Genomic DNA, 19,426 nt, shown 5'->3' on the forward strand with positions numbered 1-19,426 from the left:
CCTGTTGCTATAAAACTTATTAAATGAAGTAAAAGAGCAAAACCCAAAAATGTAATAAGGAAGCGAAGTTTTAATCCTTTACAATTTTTTGGCATGATCAGCTTGATTCTATTTGATATACACTTAAGGGTTTTGTATTTCAGAGGGAAATTTTCTTAAAACTCTTCATGTGTCCCAGATGTGACCTAGTTTCATTCTGGGAAGTAGATGCTGAGTGTTGCACAGGCAAGTCAAACAGACATGGCTATTTTAGGAGCCATTAATGCAGTATACTTTAGGAACCAAATATGAAATCCCAGCTGGCCAGTGAAAACCTTTGTTGAGCATGTACTATGTGCTGAGCACAGAAATGTAAAAACAAAGGACAAGTCCTGATTTTAAGGAGCTCACAGACTAGTAAGAGAGACAAGAAGCACGTCACATCATGAAAGAAAGGAAATGCAAAAGTTAAGACCAAAGCATGATGTGTTCAGATATCAGTAGGTGGAGGTAGAGAAGCATTACGGACAATGTAGTCACTTTTTTCTGTTTTAGAAGAGTTAGGGGGATGCTTCCTAGAGAAGGTGGAATTAGAGCAAATTCTGAAGTTTTAATTCCAGCTTGCAAATTCTCTTCAATGAAGTCATGACCTATTTATGGACAAATGTCCACTTGGATCAGTGAGGTACAGTTGGGAAATGACTAGCACTAGGCTGGGCATAAAATAAGAATTATGAAATGTATCCTCTTTCCTTCTGTATTTTTTAATTGAGGTAAAATTCACATCACAGAAATTCACCCTTTTAATCATTTTAAAGTGTACAATTCAGTGGTGCTTAGTACATTCGCAATGTTTTGCAGCTATTACAATTTGAAAATTCCAGAATACCTTCCTCATTCCACAAAGAACTCTCTGCCCTTTGGACAGTCACTGGCTATTCCCCCTCCCCGCAGCACCTTGCAACTTCTTATCTGCTTTCTGTGTCTGTGCCATTTCCTGTAAATACAGTCCTATAGTATGCAGCCTTTTGTGTCTGTCTGCTTTCACAGAGCTTCATGTTTTCAAGGTTCATCTGTGTTGTAGCGGGAGTCAGTACTTCCATTCCTCTTTATGGCTTTTTCATAGCCCATTGGATGTGAATACCACATTTTATTTATGTGGACACTGGGTTGTTTGCACATTTTGGCTATTGTGAATAGTGCTGCTATAAGCATTTGCATTAAAGTTTTTACTTAAAAATATGTATATATGATATATTCAGGTCATATGTGGCTAGAGATAGTTTGGCCACTTCCTTCCAATCTGGATGTGTTTTATTTTTATTTTTATTTTTAATTTAATTTAATTTTTTATTTTGTTTTTCTGGCCTTGTTGCTCTGACTAGAACCCCCAGTTCAATGTTGAACAGAAGTGGCAGAAGTAGACATCCTTGTCTTGTTTTTGATCTTAGGGTAAGCTTTCATTCTTTCACACTGAGTGGGATTTTCATAGATGGCCTTTATCATGTTGAGGAAGTTGCCCTGTTTTCCTACTATTCTGAGTATTTTTGTCATGAGAGATGGTTGAATTTTATCCAGTAACTTTTTGGCATCAATTGTGATGATGGTGTGGGTTTTTTTCTTCCTTCTATTAATATGGTATAATATATTGATTGTTTTTCAATATAACCACCATTGCATTCCTGGGATAAATCCTACTTGGTCATGGGATCTAATGATTTTAATATGCTGTTGGCTTGGTTTGGTAGCATTTTGTTGGGATTTTGCACCTAAATTCACAAGGGATATTTTTTCTATCATTTTCTTTTCTTGTTATATCTTTGTCTTGTTTTGATATCAGGGTAATGCTGGCTTCATAGAATAATGTGTTCCCTCCTCTTCTGTTTTTTTGTGGAAGAGTGTAAGGAGGATTGGTGTTATTTCTTAAAACATTTGGTAGACTTTCCCAGTGAAGCCATCCAGTTCTGAGCTTTCCTTTGTTGGAGGCTTTTAATTTTTTATTCAATCTCCTTACTTGTTTTAGATTTTCTATTTCATTTTGAATCAGTTTTGATAGCTGGTGTGTGTGTGTGTGTGTGTGTGTGTGTGTGTGTATAGTTTGTGTGTTTTGAGAAATTTGTTTATTTCATCTAGGTTATCTAATTTGTTGATATACAAATGTGAGTCAACTGGTGAGCTGACCAAGAAGAGGTGGTATATGTATACAACAGGATATGACTCAAGAATGAAATCTTACCATTTGCAACAACCTGGATGGCACAAGGAAGTATTATGCTAAGTGAAATAAGTCAGAGAAAGACAAATATCATATGATTTCACTCATCTGTGGAATTTAAGAAACAAAACACATAAGCAAAGGGAGAAAAGAGAGAGACCGAGAGACAAACCAAGAAACAGCATTTTAACTATAGAGAGCAAACTGATAATTCCCAGAGGGGAGGTGAGTGGGGAGACAGGTCAAGTAGGTGATGGGAATTAAGGAGTACACTTGTGATGACACTGGGTATTGTATGGACATGTTGAATCACTATATTGCACACCTGAAACTAATATTATATTGTCTGTTAACTATACTGGAATATAAATAAAAGCTTAAGGAAAAAAAAAAGAACACACATCTGGGCTTTTTGCTGGCAATGGGCCAAGTATGAAAGAGCATGGTATAACAGCATGTGGCTCGAAATGGACCATGGCTACGTGAAATCAGTACATGTGAGCTGTGTACTGCTGTGCAACTTTTAGAAACTGTGTGTTTAACAAAATAATGTAAAATATCACATTAAAAATATTCATAGTATTCTCTTATAATCATTTCATTTCTGTAAAGTCAACAGTAATGTCCCATTTCATTTTTTATTTTAGTTTGAATCTTTTTTTTCCTTGATTAGTAGAGCTAAAGCTTTGGTAATTTTGCTACTTTTTCAAATAACCAACTTTTTATTTCACTTATTTTTCTATTTCATTTATCTCTATTCAAATCTTCATTACTTTCTTCTGCTTGCTTTGGGTTTAGTTGGCTCTTTCTTTGCTAGCTGCTTAGGAAGTTGAGATTATTGACATAAGATTTTTCTTCTTAAAATGTGGACATGTAGAACCATAAACTTCCCTCAGAGCAAGCACTCTCTAACTGTATCATATCAGTTTTGGTGTGTTGTGTTTCTTTATTCATTCATCTCACAGTATTTTCTAATTTTATGTCACTTCTCTTTTGACCCATTGGTTTTGTAAGAATGTGTGGTCTAATTTCTTCATATTTGTGAATTTGCCAGTTCTCCTTCTATTCTTTCTTCCTCCCTCTCTCCATCCTTTCTTTCCAAAAGGATTTGTGTGTTTGTGTGTGTGTATGTGTGTGAGTGTGTGTGTGTGTGTATGTTGTAAGAGCATTAAACATGAAATCTACTATCTTAAAAAATTTTAGTGTACAATACAGTATTGTTAACTATAAGCACAATGTTGTAAAGCAGATCTCTAGAACTTATTTATCTTACATAACTGAAACTTTGTACACACGGAACAGCAACTCCCCATTTTCCCTTTCTCTAGCCCTTGGCAACCACCATTCTACTCTCTGTTTCTAAGCGTCTATTTTAGATACCTCACATAAGTGGAATCAGGCAGTATTTGTCCTTTGACTGGCTTATTTTACTTAGCATAATGTCCTCTAGGTTTATCCATGTCATCTCATACAGCAGATTTCCTTCTTTTTAAAGCTGAATAATATTCCATTGTATGTATACTCCACATTCATCAGTTGATGTTTAAGTTATTTCTCTATGTTGGCTATTGAAATAATGCTGCAATGAACATGGGAGTACATATATCTCACTGAAATCCTAATTTTAATTTCTTTAGATATATACTTGATAAACCAGATGGTAATTCTAATCTCAATTTTTTTAGAAAATCCTATCATGTTTTCCACAAAGCTTGTATCATTCTGTATTTTACATATACCAACAATATACAAGAGCTCCAATTTCTCCATATCCTTATGAACACTTGTTTTATATATATATACACACACTTATATATATGTATGTATATATATAATATAAATATATAAATATATTAGACATCCTAACAGATGTGATATCACATTGTGGTTTTGATATGCATTTCTCTGATGATTAGTGATGTTGAGCGTTTTTTCATATATGTGTTAGCAACTGTCCGCTTTCTCTGGAGAAATGTCAACTCAAGTTCTTTGCCTATTTTTTAATCAAGTTACTTGTTTTCACTATTGAGTTGTAAGAATTTCTTAAAATATATTGGATATTAATCCCTTATCCAATATCTGGTTTTAAGATATTTTTTCCCACTCTTATTTGCCTTTTCATTCTATTGGCCCCCTACTTTTCTGTGCAGGAGATTTTTTGTTTAATTACTTTTGTAACTTCGCTTCTGTTGCTTGTGTTTTTTGGGGTTATATGCAGAAATCATTGCCAAACACAATGTCATGAGCTTTTCCTCCATTTTTCTTCTAGGAGTTTTATAGTTACTTCTGATTTTATTCCTTTGTGGTCAGAAGAAATGCACTGTATGGCTTCAGTCACTTGAAATGTATGGAGATTTATTTTTGGCCTAATGTGTGGTCTTTTCTGCAGAACATTCCATGTGCACTTGAGAAGAATGTATTTTCTGCTGTTGGGTAGTGTGTTCTCTATATGTCGCTTGGATCTAGTTGATTTATAGTGTTGTTCAAGATGTCTAGTTACTTTTTGATTGTCTCATTGTTCTATCCATTATTGAAAGTGGGGCATTTAAGTGTCCTATTATTATTAAATTATTTTATCTGTAATTGTCAGTTTTTGCTTCATATATTTTGGGGCTTGGTTTATAGTTGGTATATTTTTTGATGGGCTGATATTTTACTCATTATGTCATGTCCTTCTTTGTCCATTGTAACAATTTCTTTCTTAAACTCTATTTTGTCTGATATTAATATAGCCAATCCAGCTATCTTTTTGTTAGTATTTAGATGGAATTTACTTCATTTCCTTTGTCAACTTAGCTTTCTTTGGATCTAAAGTTGGCCTCCTGTAGAAAACATGTGGCTGAGTCATGTTTTTTACTCCATTCTCCCATTATTTGCCTTTTGTTTGGAATCTTTGGGTTTTTGTTTGTTTTTTAAGCCTTTTATTTATGAGAGAGAGAGAGAGGATGGGTGGTAGAGGGAGATGGAGAAAAGCAGACTCCCCACTGAGTTGGGATCCCAATGTGGGGCTCAATCCCAGGACCCTGAGATCATGACCTGAGCTAAAGTCAGATGCTAACCGAATGAGCCACCCAGTGCTCCTTGTTTGTAGTTTTTTATTCCATTTACATTTATTGCAATCAATGATAAAGAAGGACTTCTATTTGGCTATGTATTGTCTATATGTTATATATATTTTTTCTCATTTCCTCCTTAACTGCCTTCTTTTGTGTTAAATATATATATTTTCTAGTATACCATGTTGATTCCTTTCTCATTTTTTTCCTACACATTTTTAAGTTATTTTCTTAGTGGTTTGCCATCTAATTAGGGGGATTACAATTAACAATTTAATTTATAGCAATATACTTTGAGTGAGTGTCAAGTTAGTTTCAACTTTATATATGTTTTCTTGTATATAACTCTGTCATTCCCTTTATATTATTGCCACAGATTACATTTTTATACATTGTGTACTCATCAACATAGATTTGTAATTATCTTATGCAGTTTTTTTAAGAATCACATAAGAAAAATGAGGAGTTACACATTAAAATACTGACATACATTTACCTATGTAGTTACCTTTACTGCTCCTGCTGTGTTTTCTTTTTTTCCTTCCCTTCCCCTCCTTCACTTTTCACTCATCCTTTTGTTCCTTTATTCTTTCCTTTCTTTCAGACATTGGTAGGAAAAAAGAGAAAGTTGTAATTTACTATTATTTTAAATTGGGAAGCTGATAATGTCCTCAGTGATTAATCCTTTCTCTCCTCTTTGACGCATGATTTGTTACAGCTACGTCTCTGTATTATTCATTTGCCTTTTTGATGTGCAAGTCCAGCGTCCTTAATTACATGGTAAGTATAGTAAAGGTAGAGACTCTGCCTTATAATTCCCCACATTTCCAGAGTCAAAGGAAATACTCTATTTATAGAATGCACTTAAAATGTGATGGTGATGTTGCCCTAGATATACTACCTTCTTTCTTCAGGCAGGCAAGCTATTATTATCCGCATTTATAGTGAGAAACTGAGTACCAAGAGAGTTCAGGAACCCCACCAAGGTAATAAGAAGAAGGGGAGAAAACCATGTTCCTCTGGGCTTTCTACACAACGTTGTTTTCCAGGCATTTTGTCTCAGTTATCTCTTACAAGCCTGCAGCAAGCTTTCCCACCACTAGCACTAACTTCTGGCAACAGGCAATATTTGTAATGAATAATCCAACTGAGACAGCATTCAATTTGAGACGCTTATCTGTTCGTTTTGAATCAACACTGAAAGCAAATGAAATAGAATTATTTCCCACAGGCTTCCTGAGCAGTACAGAGAAACACTTGAAGCTTTGCTTTTTTTTTTTATTTTTGTCAACTGAAGGACAAAGTTTGTGAGGGTGGCTGTGCATGCAAATCACAATGAATAACTACAAGTGAAATAGGAAGACAGCATGTTCACAGCTTGTGTTTCTCAAATACAGAAGTGGGTGAACTTTGTCTTCTCAACCCAAAGACCTCCTCGCTCGGCTTGCAGAATGGCATGGTGTAGTAGTAGACGGCATAGGTGAGGCTTCTACAGTTAAATTAAAAGGGAGGTTAATTCTGGGCTATCTGCCATATGCTTTTCAACTTTGAGCAAGTTACTTCTTCATTTGCAGAAATAAGAATATATGTAAGGATTAATTTATGTCCTGTACGTGAGGGGCCTGGAAGAGGAAAAATTCACACCAGCCTTCTTTCCTCATCATGGGTCCTTCTCACTTCTCCATTGTCCCTCCATTTTCACATTGCTCAGTGTTGTCATTCCCTTGGCTTCTTATCCCTTATAAAATATATGACATGATATATACTTTCACCCTAAAATGTAATAAATGACTATTAAGTTCAATATTGAACTTTTATAAGAACATATTCATTTTAACAGGGAACCTAAAATCTAATGTCCAATGAATGAAATAACTATAAAATGGAACCTGGTTTGGTAAGGGAACCTGGTTTGGTTCCAGTAAGTGAAATTCAGCCTTACTAAACATCATTACTCACAAAATGGAGCCAATGGATGATTCCAGGATAGGGACATGAAAACACCAAGTAAACCTGAAACATCTTGTCCCAGGAAGTATAGAAGCATTTAAAAAACAGGAGAGGTGTGCAGAAAGGACACAGAGACCAACTTGAAGGGGTTCCACTGGCTGAGCTTAGGACAATTTGATGATTAAAATGAACAGTGACAAGAATGGATTATATTATATTGAATAAAAATACATTTATGAGTCCATATTTATACTATAAATATTAAAGGTAGGAATGGACAGAAGAGGAAAAACTCTTTTTAAAAAACAGAATAGTGGGGTACCTGGGGGCTTGGATGGTTAAGGTTTTGCCTTCAGCTCAGGTCATGATCTCCAGGTTCTGGGATAGAGCCCCACATCCAGGTCCCACCTCAGCAGGGTCTGCTTTTCTCTCTTCCTCTGCCTCTCCCCCTGCTTGTGCTCTCTGTTTCTCTTTCTCTCTCAATGAATAAAATCTTTTAAAAAATAAAAATAAAATAAAAAAATTAAAACAGAGTAGTGCCAACTAATGGATGTAAAAGGGATAACAGAAATAGAAAATCACCACCATAGGAACAATTAATTCAGACAGTAACATGAATGCTAAAACCCCTGTTTGATAAAGTTTTGAGGAACCATATATCCACACAGTCTCAAGATTATTTAGTAATTACAGTGGGGAAAAATATCTTTAAAATGGAGAAATCTGGTGGACACCATCCTATCTAAATGATAAAATTTAACCTTTCCCATAACTGGACAATCCAGTACGATGCTCCTGCCAATGTGATGCACTGAGCTCACAATATAATCTCTGCTAAACATGATCATGCAATAAGTCTGATCATGAAGAAACAATCTGACAAATCTTGCTGGACTGAACTATTTAAAAATGTTGCATTCATGAAATACCACAATACATAAACATGCACACACCCAGATGGAGAACTGACCTACATTAGAGGAGACAAAAGAGACATGGCCATAAACACAAGGCATGATTCTTGATTCCTTGATTTGGGTCCCAGAGGGAAAAAAAGAAAAAAAAAAACTGGGGACAGTTATGTAAATTTAAAGAAGGATTGCATCAAATAATAATGTTAAATTTAATTTTCCCAAGTTTGACCATTACATATGGTTATCTTAAGAGAGTGTCCTTATTCTTTTTTTTTTTTTTAAGATTTTATTTATTTATTTGAGGGAGGATGAGCGAAAGAGAGTATGAGAGAGGAGAAAGTCAGAGGGAGAAGTGGACTCCCCAAGGAGCTGGGAGCCCGATGCGGGACTTGATCCTGGAAGTCCAGGATCATGATCTGAGCCGAAGGCAGTTGCTCAACCAACTGAGCCACCCAGGCACCTGAGAGTGTCCTTATTCTTAGTAGATAGATGCTGAAGTATTTAAGGGCAAAGGATAATTATTTTTGTTACTCTTAAAATATATATATGCAGAGAGAAAAAAAATGTGGCTAACTATAACAAACAAAAAAGAACTTTGTTCATTAAAAAAATATATACACCGCAAAGAATAGGCCAGTTATTTAATCCAAATTGTCAATTCAGTTATTCTTCAGAAAAATCATGTGGAGTTTATAAGGAGAATTATGTTTGAAGTAAAAGTTCAAGTTTACACTTGTTGTGAGCATAGCATAATGTAGAGAGTTGTTGAATCACTATTTTGTACACCTGAAAGTAATGTAACATTTTGTGTAAACTGTACTTCAATAAAAAACAGGTGTCAAAATCTCAACTATGTTTAAGGTCTCTGAAGCATCTATTGTTGTCATTGGCCTTTAGTCAGCAGATTTCCAACAGGGAACAGTTAATTTCAGTCAACGAGATGTGATGGCTTCATTTGTTTCACAGTGTTGCACAAAAAGAATCTTGACTGCCTGAGAAAATATTTCAGTAACAGGGAAAATATAGACACAATAAATACTGAAGAATTGTACATGCTGTATTTTATTTTGCAATGAGTATCTTTAAAAATTGGTTTTACCTCTACAAGATAATTTTTGGAGGTGATGGGTATGTGTAGAACCTTGATTGTGATGACGGCTTCATAGGTATGTGGACATGTCCAAACTCACCAATATGTTTCTATTAAATGTGTGAAAAATTTTGTGTATCAATTATACTTCAGTAAGACTTTAAAAAGCCATTCTGATCTCCCCTTGGACGATTCTCCTCTTTACATCTGAAAAGAGATTTTCTGAAGTATTCAAGTTATTTGTTATTTGTTGTATTAGCTTGGGTATACCTCTTATGCATCAGTTTCCTCATCTAGAAAATAAAAAATATTACTACTTTGTCAGATTGTTAAGGATAAATGAAGTAGCACAGATGAAGCACTTAGAATAGTGAACAGCACCTAATAACTGCTCAAACCATTTTAGGTGGTGGTGGTGTTTATAGCCTCAGGATTGGATATCTTCTTAGTTACAAGTTGCATTCATATAAAACATCATTAAATTGTGAAGTTTCCTACTTTATTATTTTTTAAATTATGTTATGTTAGTCACCATACAGTACATCATTAGTTTTTGGTGTAGTGTTCCATGATTCATTGTTTATGTGCAACACCCAGTACTCCATGTGATATGTACCCTCCTTAATAACCATCACTAGGTTAATCCACCCACCCCCTTCTAAAACCCTCAGTTTGTTTTCTGGAGTCCATAGTCTCTCATGATTCATTTGCCCCTCTGATTGTCTCCTCCTTAATTTTCCCCTTCCTTCTCCTAATGTTCTTCATGCTATTCCTTATGTTCCACACAAATAAGTGAAACTGTATGATAATTGACATTCTCTGCTTGACTTACTTCCCTTAGCATGATCTCCTCCAGTTCTGTCCACGTTGATGCAAAAGTTGGGTATTCATCCTTTCTGATGGCTGATTAATATTTCATTACACATATGGACCACATCATCTTTATCCATTCATCTGTTGAAGGACATTTCAGCTCCTTCCACAGTTTGCCTATTGTGGACATTGCTACTATGAATGTTGGGGTGCAGGTGGCCCTTCTTTTCACTACATCTATATCTTCGGGATAAATAACCAGTAGTGCAATTGCTGGGTCATAGGGTAGCTCTATTTTTAACTTCTTGAGGAAACTCCACACTGTTTTCCAAAGTGGCTGTACCACCTTGCATTCCGACCAACAGTGTAAGAGGGTTCCCCTTTCTTCACAACCTCTCCAACATTTGTTGTTTCTTGCCCTGTCAATTTTTGCCATTCTAACTGGTGTAAGGTGGTATCTCAGTGTGGTTGGTTTTAATTTTCCTGATGGCTAATGATGATGAACATTTTTTCATGTGTCTGTTAGCCATTTGTATGGAGAAATGTCTGTTCATGTCTTCTGACCATTTTTTGACATGATTATTTGTTTTTTGGGTGTTGAGTTTGAGAAGTTCTTTATAGATCTTGACTATCAGCCCTTTATCTATAGTGTCAGTTGTGATTATCTTCTCCCATTCCGTGGGTTGCCTCTTTGTTTTGTTGATGTTTCCTTTGCTGTGCAGAAGCTTTTTATCTTGATCAAGTCCCAAAAGTTCATTTTTGCTTTTGTTTCCCTTGGCTTTGGAGATGTGTCTTAAAAGAAGTTGCTGTGGCCAATGTCAATGAGGTTACTGCCTATGTTCTCCTCTAGGACTTTGATGGATTCCTGTCTTCCATTGAGGTCTTTCATCATTTAGAGTTTGTTTTTGTGTATGGTGTAAATTTCCTACTTTAATAAAATGCGCAGCTTCTCTCTTTTCCAGATAAGGCTAAGCCATGATCAGTTTTGTTGTTGTTGTTTTTACTTTATGTTTTTGTTTTGATTTTCCAATCTCTGGAAAATATTTCCAAATTGCATTACGTAGTATTTGTTTATTTAGTTAAGTAATTTCAAAAATTCCAGTAGCTGGATTTCTAGGTACTTCCTACAATGTCTCATATTAACAAACCCTTCACACATCTTTCCTGGCATTTTCTTCGTTGTTCTTAAGGCCCACTTATTGCTTATGGTTAGGTAGCCCCTCTCCTTCTGTCCTTGAATGCCCTGATAAATTTCTTCTAGCATTTTCGTATTTTAAGATGTATTACATTCTATATAAGTTATGTGATATAACACATGGAGAATGAGCAAGATACATTTCCTCTGGCAAACATCACTTTAATGTATTTTCAACTCGTACATGTGTAGAGGTTTCAGAATACTGTCTTTAACCACAGTGGTATCCAATATAGTTTTCTCAGGCTCTCATAAAATATAAGCTGTTTTTCTCACACAGTGATCCATGTCTTCTTTAGAAATCATGCTCTTCTTATTTCCGTGAATCTTGTCTCAAGGACATGATTCTATCCACTTTCCATTTATATAAATTAAATCATTCATTTAAAAATATTAATTTTCAATACCCTTGGAGACAATAGAAGATACCTTAGATAGTTATACTGTAAAGTTAGATTTTACTTGTTTTTTAGAGATAGACATCCCTGGATTAAATGATTAGCCACTATGTGTCAGCATTTGGCCTTTATTTTTAAAATCTGCTTACATGGATTAGAAGGATTTTTGTACATAAAAAATAGGTCATCAATGGAATGATAAGCATAGATCATTTCTTTAACAGAGTGTAAAATGAAGACATGTCTTGTGATTCACTTAAACTGAAATATAAAGTATAGGATTTATAGGTTTCAGTGATACTTTAGATTGATTACACTATCAGTACATTTTACTATATGTCTTTTTATTGCCTTTTTAAGTTTTTGAAAAAAATAGTACATACAACTTTTTTTTTATCATCTGAGTTACTTTAGGACAAAATAAAATAATTATGTCCAATTTTAATTCATGGAGGACTGTGGGATGAATTTAAATATGCCTAATAAATAAAATGGTAATATTAATTTTAATTCAATAAATAGCTGACTAAACATCCCTTTCATCAGTTTAAATACAATTTATAGGGGCTCCTTTAAGCATCTGGCTCATCATGATTTTGGCTTGGGTCGTGATCTCATGGGTTGGGGAAACCAGCCCAGTGCTGGGCTCCGCACTCAGTGGAGAGTCTGCTTGAGATTGTCTCTCTCCCTCTTCCTTTGCTCCTCCCCTGTCAAATAAGCAAATAAGTCTTTTTAAAAATATGATTTATAATATTACCCTGTGCTGTGATTTATCTTTTTAAACTTCTGTTTCCCAAGTACTCTAAGGAGGCCTCTGTTTAGGGATTTGACACCAAGTCCCCACATGAAATTATATCTGTGACCACAATCCCCTTCCATTTTGGAACTTTTTCAATGTAAGAAACAATGCCAACATTCTTCCTCTGTGACCATTTTAACTTTACAGTTATACTATTGCTGCAGTTAGAGATAATTTTCCATTGCTGACACTTAGAATGCTATACGATTCTAACTTTTTTTTTTTTTTTAGATTTTATTTATTTGACACAGAGAGAGATCACAGGTAGGCAGAGAGGCAGGAAGAGAAAGAGGGGAAAGCAGACTCCCCGCTGAACAGAAAGCCTGATGCGGGGCTTGATCCCAGGACGCTGATATCATGACCTGAGCTGAAGGCAGAGGCTTAACCCACTGAGCCCCCCAGGTGCCCCTATAATGCTTTACCATTCTAAATGATAGCATACCACATCCCTGTAGACTAAGTCACTTTCATCTAAACTTAGACAACCTGGAAGGGCCACTCTAGCTTCAGAGCTCCCCAGGGGTTGGTTGAACCTTTCATTAGGACTGCACCACAGCCTGCTTTCTCCCTCTGTGCACTTCTGCTTCCCTTTCTTCTCCTCCACAGCTAATTCCCAAGACTGCTTCTTAATAAACCTCCTGCCTGCTAATCTCCATCTCAGAACCTACTGCCTGCAGTTTTTCTGCTTATGGCATAAGTTTAAACTCCCTTGTACTATATGGATGTACATGCCCCAGTAACAGAGAGGGCTTCACCCTTAATTTGAACTTATCCATTGAAATCTTCTCTTTGGGAAGCCAACCAGGTTAGTGATAACATCGCTCGCAAGCACTGAACTGAAAAACTGCATGAAAAGGCAGTTTTACTAAATGATATGAAAGTCTCTTGAACTTAAAGCTTGAACTATAAAAGCACCAGAAGCAAAATTCTTGGTGCCACCTACAATCTCCTTGTATCATTAGTTTCATAGCAGGACTCAGTTCCTGGCCACTGTGAGGAATAGGTAAGTTGTTTCCTTTTATACAGGGGAAAGTAGTCCCCATTCTTGATCCCCTTCCTCCAGTCTCTACCCGAATAGGCATCCCAGCTGGAAGTATGTGTGGAGATGAAGTCTGTCCCAACCCCATCACCTAAACGTTCAGATCCACTGAGCAGCCAAGTCAACGTTGTCCAAGATTTTCTCTTTATTAGAAAAGCCAAAGCTTGTGCCTGGCTGGTGTCTGGGGTTGTTCTTTACTCCCTACACCCAGTACAGTAGTTAGTAGAGCTAGGCACTAACCCCCACTGGGATCACAGGCCTAAGACGTAGAAGCAATTTTAAAATGTCAATTTTCGTCATCATTTCTCTTCCCTAGAACTCTGACAAGAGCTTGTGAATCTTTTCCAGAATCTAGACACTATCATTCCAAACTCTCACTCAGGTTCTGAAAATTATCAATCTAGAAGTATCTGCTGTTACATGTAACTGCCTCTGGACCTTGATGCTGACTGGACATAACCCAAGTCCACCATAGTTCTTTGGAACTACATGGACTGCAGACCAGTCCTGGGGGTATCCTACAGAAAACCAAGTTAGCCCCTATGAGGGATCTTGCATCATTCTGGCTGCTTCTATCTCTCTGTTGCTGAGATCCAGCCTATGTTGTAATTGTTTTTCCTCCTTCCTTCTTCCCTCCCTTTCTTTACCCTTTTTTCTTTCCTTCTGTCCCTAAAACATCTATAGGACTTTTGTTTGAGGGACTACCCAAGGTACAGCTGCATCTAAATAATGCTGTAAGGATCTTGTGTGTTGGGGGCCCAATAGTTTGCTTCAGGAATCAGTGCTTTGTTAATGAGGTCCACTTGGAATGTTTGCAGCTGGTTACTCTGCTGGAGTGGGTGTTGTGTCTGAATATCTAGATCGGTGGCTGTCCAGAGTTTTCCTCTAACTGAGGTCCACTCTCAGCCATTCAGGGCATCTAGATATCAGTAGGGAAAACCTTCAACGTCTCCATCTCTTCTCACCATCACTTGTAGGTGCAAAGTACAGATTTCCTCTTTACAAGTAGAGCCTATGACAGTTCTATTGGAGATACCTAATCAGGGATTCTCTTTTAGCATTTCTCCATCCACTTCTAGCCCAATTTAGAGTTTAAAATCTCATCCTGACCCGATATTTCTCTAAGAAAAAATATTTTAAAATTTTAATTAAATTTTGCTTATCTTTTGTTTTAATTAGAGGTGATATTTGTTCACTTTGATGAAACTGGAAAATAAAAATAGTCACCATGAATAACCACAGCTAATATTCTAATATATTTACTTTGTTTAAAAAAATGAGTTGAGCACTGTTGGTGGGAATGCAAGTTGGTACAGCCTCTTTGGAGAACAGTGTGGAGATTCCTCAAGAAATTAAAAATAGAGCTTCCCTATGACCCTGCCATTGCACTCCTGGGTATTTACCCCAAAGATACAGATGTCGTGAAAAGAAGGGCCATCTATACCCCAGTGTTTATAGCAGCAATGGCCACGGTCACCAAACTGTGGAAAGAACCAAGATGCCCTTCAACGGACGAATGGATAAGGAAGATGTGGTCCATATACACTATGGAGTATTATGCCTCCATCAGAAAGGATGAATACCCAACTTTTGTAGCAACATGGACGGGACTGGAAGAGATTATGCTGAGTGAAATAAGTCAAGCAGAGAGAGTCAATTATCATATGGTTTCACTTATTTGTGGAGCATAATAAATATCATGGAGGACAAGGGGTGTTAGAGAGGAGAAGGGAGTTGGGGTAAATTGGAAGGGGAGGTGAACCACGAGAGACTATGGACTCTGAAAAACAATCTGAGGGGTTTGAAGTGGCGGGGGGGGGGGGTGGGAGGTTGGGGTACCAGGTGGTGGGTATTATAGAGGGCACGGATTGCATGGAGCACTGGGTGTGGTGAAAAAATAATACTGTTTTTCTGAAAATAAATAAATTGGAAAAAAAGAAAAAAAAATGAGTTGAGGGCGCCTGGGTGGCTCAGTGGGTTAAGCCGCTGCCTTCAGCTCAGGTCATGATCTCAGGGTCCTGGGATCAAGTCCTGCATCGGGCTCTCTGCTCAGCAGGGAGCCTGCTTCCTCCTCTCTCTCTCTCTCTCTGCCTGCCTCTCTGCCTGCTTGTGATCTCTCTCTGTCAAATAAATAAATAAAATCTTTAAAAAAAATGAGTTGAAACATAAGCATGCACACACACATCCCAAGACCTATACACAGTGTCCATAACAGCTAAAATGTACTGAGCAGTTATGTTCTGTTAAGCATTTTATATGCATTTGATCTTCACAACAACCATGTGAAATTATGAGAGAACTGTTTTTATTTTTGCCTGCAGGCATCCATCTCCCTCACCCTCCATCAACCACCCTGTAATTTCACCTTGGTACTAGTCCTGCAGAAGTATCTGGGGACCTGCTCTGTGTATGGCAAAGGGCTGAACACATATTCTATGACAATCCAATTGGACACCTTCTCTGGAACTTGAATCTTGAATAGACGACTGAGAAAAACTTAGCAACCATTTGATCATGTTCATCTAGGTGGTGTTCTCCTGAGAAGACTTCCATAGATTTGTTACCTGCCTCTGATGAGCAGCTTTGGGACCTGCTCTATCCCATGCTGGCTTCTTCAGATGCTCCTCTGAATCTGTAAGATTTCTCATATCCTTGCAACAACATTGTTCAAGTTGCTCAAGTTTGATTTCTACCACTTCCCACCAAAAAATCCATAACCAATGTAGAAATAGATAGAAATTTATACAAGTATTATTCTATTTTGCAGAGACCAACTGAAGCTTACTGAAATGAACTGACTTGCTCAAGATCACCCAGGCAATAAGAAATCATCAGGTCTCCATAACACTAAAGTTTGTGCTTAATTCTAACCAACTCTCTTTTCAATCTCTTTCTGTACAGATACACAGATTGTGTGTGTGTGTGTGTGTGTGTGTATACTCTTCTATGTAAGAAGAGTTCTTTGGAAGAGTTCTTCTTCCAAATTAAGTTCTAACCATATTAAAATTTTAATCATTTTTATCCTACAGGTTTTTGTCTGATAATAAAATCACCAAAGAAACATTTTAAATTACTGTAAAGTACAAAGAAGGTAAAACTTACGAATTATTTCAATACCCTGATATCATCAAAATTACTATTAACAGTTTGGTTTGTTTAGTCTCTCTACTCTTTCTCTCTCAGTGTGTATATGTACACTCACATGGATACAAAAATAGGGATCCATACAAATACAGTATATATATAACAGAGGGAGAGAGCCATACTGTATATACAGATTTATATCATCAATTTTTTCTTTTAGTATTATTCTTTAAGCCTTTTCCTGAGCAATTAAACTTCTTTCAAAATATTTTAATAGCTACAATATATTTTATTGTATGGATATACCATAATGTATTTAATCACTCTTCTTTCAGACATTTAATGGCTGTTTCTTTTTTTACTTTGATAACTAGCACTGCAATCAACAATTTTGTTTGCATCTGATTATTTTCTTAGAATAGATTCTGGAAGTGGAAACTATTGGTTTAAACGCTTTGAGGATTTTAAATATTCTTGATATATATTGTCAAAAATTTTTCAAAAGATTATTCCAATTTAAAACCCCACAACTAGTGTTTAAAAATCAGTTTCATTCAGTGCTCCAAATATAGATGCCAACTTTGGAAATGAATGTCAACAGTTGGAAAATGATAGACTATTTTGTATTAGGCACTTTTAAAATATATATATTTCTCTGATTATAAAATAATACAAACTAATTGCAGGATGAAAAATACAGATTACAGAAAATAATCCCTTTATCCATAAATAAAAACGACAGTTATTTAATGAACATTCTTTTGTCTTCTTGCAGTGTACATATTAAATAAAATTTTGAGATCATATGGCTCATACTTTTAATACATGAATTTTCAATTTAATGTTATATATCATGATGAACTTATATTAAATATTCTCCAAAGCATTATTTTTATTAGTTGCCAAATATTCTATCTTATAAATTGGCTATAATGTAGTTAACCTTTCTGGCTTATTATATGTACATTGATCAGCATATATAGAATTGCAATAGATAACATTGTTCATAACCTCTGACTACATTTCTGATTATTTCAATAGAATTTATGATCAGAAGTGGAATTACAAAACCATGGGTTTAAATAGCACGGATATTTTAAAGTTTCTTGATAAATACTGTAGAAAATTAGAAAAATTATTCTAAAAATGTTTGTTCCAGCTTTATATGAAAGAAAGTGTGCTTCACTCTTCTGAACATTATTTTTTTCATTGTTTTATTTCAATGATTCATGTTTTGCATTTTTCTAACCTTTTCATATTTGCTTGAATTATTTGTATTTCTTCTTCTTTGAATTCATTGATCATGTTCTTCACATATTTTTCTATTAGATCCAGTATCATGAAGACAACTGAACATCCTTCCCTGAGGATCTATTTTCTGCTTCTACAGAGCTTAGAAGGGTAACTCATTTGCCCCCCAGTTACTCTTCTTAAATATTCCTAGTAATTCACTTGTGACTCTTCGTGATAAGCATGTATGATTGTAGTAACTCGTATTTCCAAAGACTATTCAATTCATAAAACTCTTTCACACCCAGTATCAGTTTTGTCCCTGTGAGGGAGACCTGGAAGGTTAGTGTCATTAGCATCACTGTAGAAATGTAGACCTTGGGTTCCACAGCACAAAGCAGTGGGGAGTAAAGTCAAGACTAAGACCAGGTCTTCAATTCCTAGATCTTTTCCTCTTCATTAAATTACTTTACTGATGTTGCTAGTGTCCAGAAATATAAAATGACTCCACATGGGGTAAGAAAGTTCTGGAATAATGTTAAGAGACTTGATAGCAAATGGAAGGACTCTATTTTTAGAATGAGACTGATTTACATTTGATGGCTTTTAATTGCAGTCATCCATCAGTTTTAAAAATGTCTAAATATAAAGACGCAGTAATATAACTGAGCCAGCTGCATTTTTACACAGCGCATGAATTGATGAGTTTATGAATGAGTGAAGTGATGGAAATCAACAGCAAGATTAAGAATATCCCAACCCATTTCAACTGCCTAAGCCATACATCAGTACCTTGGAGAGCTTCCAACTTTAAGTCACCCCCCCTTCTCAAAAAAAGACAAAATCGGGAGCATTTTACATTGTTAAATTCCATGTTTTTTGAAAAGTAAAAGATGATTTCATTTTCCATTTTCCTACCTGAAAATGGTCCTCCCTTTTACCCCATTTAAAATAAAATTGTCCGTGGCCTGGCTCGTGATCTCGTGAGAGCTTATTTAAAACAGCTTTATGGTAGTTTTCCCTCCTTAGCAAACACATTTCTTTCCCATGTCTGCAAATTAAAATGTCCTTTGCCAACGAACGCCCAGGAGATAATCAGCTCTCCCTATCGCGAGTGGTTTTTATTCTTGGGTAGGATCTGTTTCTGAAGACATCATGGCAGCAGAGCGTGGGTCTCCTCAGGTGTAGCCAGGAGCTGCCCTACCTCGAGAAAGGAGGCGCGAAGATGCCTGAGCCCGCCCTACTTACGCTTGGAGCCCCGCTGCCTCTTCGCCCTTGGGGCTGCGCGAGCTTCAGCCTCTACAACGCTCGCCGCGCACGCGCGCTCCCCGCCACCGTCCTCACCGCACCTGCCAGGTCACAAACCCCTTCCCACCCTCTCGCACTCCCTCCCGGAGGCTGTCTTGTCTCACATTGATTGGTCAAAGCCAAGAGGGTGCGTCCAATCAGCAATCCCTCCTGCGCAACCTATCCCCGCTCTTCCCGCCCCCTCCCGCCCCGCACGCCCCTCTCGGGCACCTACTTTCTTTGTGACTGGTGCGCGCTCTGGTCACTCAGTGCGGCGGGGAGAGGTGTGCGGGAGTGGGCGGGAAGTGGGGGAGGAGAGGGAGCGGAGGGAGGGGAAGGAGGGGAAGGAGGGGAGGGAGGGGAGGGAGGGGAGGGAG

Source organism: Neovison vison, chromosome 2, assembly GCF_020171115.1.
Source record: "Neovison vison isolate M4711 chromosome 2, ASM_NN_V1, whole genome shotgun sequence".
In the NCBI taxonomy this organism is placed as follows: Eukaryota; Metazoa; Chordata; class Mammalia; order Carnivora; family Mustelidae; genus Neogale; species Neogale vison.